This window comes from Macaca fascicularis, chromosome 2, assembly GCF_037993035.2.
Source record: "Macaca fascicularis isolate 582-1 chromosome 2, T2T-MFA8v1.1".
NCBI lineage: Eukaryota > Metazoa > Chordata > Mammalia > Primates > Cercopithecidae > Macaca > Macaca fascicularis.
In genome coordinates, this window is record NC_088376.1 from 44,654,998 (window position 1) to 44,659,504 (window position 4,507).

The following is a 4,507-nucleotide window of genomic DNA, read 5'->3' on the forward strand; positions in this document are numbered from 1 at the left end:
CTGAAGCCTTAGAATTTTCAGAATTTTCTGAAGCCTTAGAAGTTAGGAAAAAGAGGTCAATTATTCTATGAAGGAATAACTATAAATTTCACTAATGAGCAAACCACCTCCCCTACTCTCCAAGCATGACCTTCTTCTTGCCCCAGGCCTTCTACTTTTTAGGACTTTTGGGAACAGGGACATGAGAGGTAGGAGAAAGGGGTTCATAAGGCAGCCTACCCAACAGCCATCTCTACTTCCTTCCATACAGAGGCCAAATATTGCTCAGGGAAGACATGTGCCCTTGGCCCAGGAGGTGAGTCATGATTGGTCTGAGCCCAACACCCACTTTGCCAATGATTGGTCTAGGCATAGTCATGTGACCTCATCCTGGCCAATGAGAGGTAAACAAATGTCTGTGGGATTGCTTATTGGATGGGTTTTCTTTGCTCAAACAGGAGCAAACCATATGAAATAAACCACTTTGCCGCCCCTTCTCTCTCTCTCCCTCTCCCCTCTTTCTCTCTTTTCTCTCTCTCTCCTCTTTCTCTCACTCTTTCTCTTTCCCTATCTCTCTCGTTCTCTTTCCCTCTCTCGCTCTGTCTCTCTCCTCTCTCTCTCTTCCCTCTGTCCTCTCTCTCTTTTTTTTTTTTTTTTTTTTTTTTTGAGACGGAGTCTTGTTCTGTCACCCAGGCTGGAGTGGTGGGATCTCGGCTCACTGCAACCTCTGCCTCCCGGGTTCAAGTGATTCTCCTGCCTCAGCCTCCCTAGTAGCTGGGATTACAGGCGCCCTCCACCACGCCCAGTTCATTTTTGTATTTTTAGTAGAGACGGGATTTCGCCATGTTGGCCAGGCTGGTCTCGAACTCCTTGATCTCAGGTGATCTGCCTGCCTCGGCCTCCCAAAGTGCTGGGATTAGAGGCGTGAACCACCGCGCCCAGCCTTCTCCTCTCTTTTTAAAAAATGTTTACATTATGTTATAAGAGGACAATGATACCCGACCCTGTAGCGGCCAACTTGAGGTATGACCACAGGGTATGAACTCGAGAAGCGGACCCATGAAGAGGCAGGTGGCAAGGTGGACCAGACTGCTTAAGATAATAGGCCTCTTTAGGGTTTCCATTTACACTGACAGTCGAGTTTCTGATTACTCGTCGCCAAACTCATTTAATGAATTAAAAGAGGGGCCGGGCACAGTGGCTCATGCCTGTAATCCCAGCACTTTGGGAGGCTGAGGCGGGTGGATCATTTGAGATCAGGAGTTCGAGACCAGCCTGGCCAACACAGAGAAACTGCGCTTCACTAAAAATACAAAAAATTAGCCAGGCGTGGTAGTTCCACGTGTCTGTAATCCCAGCTACTCGGGAGGCCGAGGCAGGAGAATCGCTTGAACCTGGGAGGCAGAAGTTGCTGTGAGCCGAAATCATGCCACTGCACTCCAGCCTGGAAGACAGAGTGAGACCCTGTCTCAAAAAACCAAAAACAAAACACAAAAAAGGAAAGAAAGAAAGAAAGAAAGAAAGAAAGAAAGAAAGAGAGAGAGAGAGAGAGAGAGAGAAAGAGAGAGAGAGAGAGAGAAAGAAAGAAAGAAAGAAAGAAAGAAAGAAAGAAAGAAAGAAAGAAAGAAAGAAAGAAAGAAAGAGAAAGAAAGGAGGAAAGAAAGAAGGAAAAAGAAAAGCAAGTGTGGGACGCGTGTCACTCCCTTTATGGAAGTGGGCTGCTAGGAGTATAAGGCAGCCAGAGCCCCCAAAGTGAGAGCCAATGGGGCCAGGGGACTCCCTGCGCGGTGGCAGGGGGTACAGAGGCACTTGCATGTGCTCGCTGCCTGCTCACTACCAACCCCTTCACAAACCCTGGGACCGGTTATCCAAGTAACAAAGTGTTACTCAGGGCTCCAGCACCAAAACCATGAGAAACGCAAGCAAAAACGAAAAGGTGTTTTTTTGTTTGTTTGTGTGTTTTAACTTTCTTACTGTAATTCAGAGTTGAGCATGATTTGGATTTAGATTACATACATCTATGGTAAGAGGCACCACCATATTTTCAGTGTTTAGAACCTCAAACAGTGGAATCACATAGTGGCTAATGGCACAGGCTCTGGGTCCAGGCTGCCTAGCTTTGAATCCTGGTTCCATCACTTTCTAGTTCTGTGACTTTGGGCAAGTCACTTGATCTCTTTTGGCCTCTTTCCCATCTCTAAAATAGGGGTAATGATGCTAACAGCACCTGCCTGTTAGGGTTGTGTGAGGCTGAAATGCCTATATACACGTAATGTCTACACAGTGCCTGGCACACAGGGGATGCTGTAGATTTTTAAGTGGTTGCTGTTATTATTATTGTTGTTGTTGTTGGAACTTCTATACATCTCAGTGTTGTAGGGAAAAGAAAAAAAGATTAGACTGTTACTGTTTCTGTGTAGAAAGGGAAGACATAAGAAATTCCACTTTGACCTGCACCTTAAAAAACTGCTTTGCTTAAATGCTGTTAATTTGTAACTTTGCCCCAGCCACTCTGCCCCAGCCTTGTGCTCACAGAAACATGCCTTGTATGGATTCAAGTGTTAAGGGATCTAGGGCTGTGCAGGACGTGCCTTGTTAAAATGTTTACAAGCAGTATGCTTGGTAAAAGTCATCGCCGTTCTCTAGTCTCAATAAACCAGGAGCACAATGCACCGCGAAAAGCCGCAGGGACCTCTGCCTTGGAAAGCCAGGTATTGTCTAAGGTTTCTCCCCATGTGATAGTCTGAAATACGGCCTCGTGGGAGGAGAAAGACCTGACCGTCCCCCAGCCCGACACCAGTGAAGGGTCTGTGCTGAGGTGAATTAGTAAAAGAGGAAAGCCTCTTACAGTTGAGATAGAGGAAGGCCACTGTCTCCTGCCTGCCCCGGGAATTGAATGTCTCGGTATAAAACCCGATTGTAGGCCGGGCGCAGTGGCTCAAGCCTGTAATCCCAGCACTTTGGGAGGCCGAGACGGGTGGATCACAAGGTCAGGAGATCGAGACCATCCTGGCTAACATGGTGAAACCCCGTCTCTACTAAAAATACAAAAAACTAGCCGGGCGAGGTGGCGGGCGCCTGTAGTCCCAGCTACTCAGGAGGCTGAGGCAGGAGAATGGCGTAAACCTGGGAGGCAGAGCTTGCAGTGAGCTGAGATCCGGCCACTGCACTCCAGCCTGGGCGACAGAGCGAGACTCCGTCTCAAAAAAAAAAAAAAAAAACCCGATTGTACATTTGCTCAATTATGAGATAGGAGAAAAACTGCCCTATGGCGGGAGGTGAGACATGTTGGCAGCAATGCTGCTCTGTTATTCTTTACTCCACTAAGATTTTTTGGTGGAGAGAAACATAAATCTGGCCTACGTGCACATCCAGGCATAGTACCTCCCCTTGAACTTAATTATAACATAGATTCTTTTGCTCACATGTTTTCTTGCTCACCCTCTCCCTATTATCACCCTGCTCTCCTACCACATTCCTCTTGCTAAGATAATAAAAATAATAATCAATAAAAACTGAGGGAACTCAGAGACTGGTGCCAGTGCCGGTTCTTGGTATGCTGAGTGCCAGTCTCATGGGCCCACTGTTGTTTCTCTATACTTTGTCTCTGTGCCTTATTTCTTTTCTCAGTCTCTCCTCCCACCTGACGAGATATACCCACAGGTGTGGAGGGGCTGGCCACCCCTTCAGTTGTGATCCTGGATCTCTGCCACCTGGCAACAAGGAACTGACTTGACCCCATAGCCCACCAGACAGAGGCCACTCCAGGTTTTATGACTGGCAGCAGTGAGATGCCCTTTCTGTGTCATGAGGCTATGAGCTGACATGCCCAGGATTCAGGTTAGAGGCCTGAGAGGAGTGGGCCCAAGGACCTGGGGAACCCTTTGCATCCCAGCAGCCCTCTTTACCTCTGCTTCTGCCTGCCTTCCTTTGGGGGATCACAAGAGCCAACTACTTCCCACATGCACTTCTTTTTTTTTTTGATACACAATCTCGCTCTGTTGCCCAGGCTGGAGGGCAGTGGCATGATCTCAGCTCACTGCAACTCTGCCTCCCAGGTTCAAGCGATTCTCATGCCTCAGCCGCTGGAGTAGCTGGGATTACAGGTGTGCACCACCATGCCTGGCAAATATTTGTATTTTTAGTAGAAATGGGGTTTCACCATGTTGGCCAAGCTGATCTCGAAGTCCCAACCTCTGGTGATCCTCCTGTCTCAGCCTCCCAAAGTGCTGGGATTACAGGCATGAGCCACCACACCAGGCCGGCTTGTGATCTTCTGATAAGATAACAGACTAACTGCAGTGAAAGACTGGTGACAAGCTACCTCTTTGGCCTGAATGTTGCTGGGTTGCCATGTGTTGAGAACAGATACTCCTTATTTTACTTAGTATTTCCACTAAGAAAATGAAAAGAGTATACCCAGCACAGTGGCTCATGCCTGTAATCCCAGCACTTTGGGAGGCCAAGGTGGGTGGATCACATAAGGCCAGGAGTTCGAGACCCATGGCAGAAATCCCATCTCTATTAA

General features: G+C 47.8%; 1 pseudogene; it reads left to right on the forward strand.

Moving 5' to 3' along the window:
• Positions 1-2,579: 2,579 nt before the first annotated feature.
• LOC123571739 (uncharacterized) lies at positions 2,580-3,498 on the forward strand (annotated as a pseudogene).
• The last annotated feature ends 1,009 nt before the right edge of the window (positions 3,499-4,507 follow it).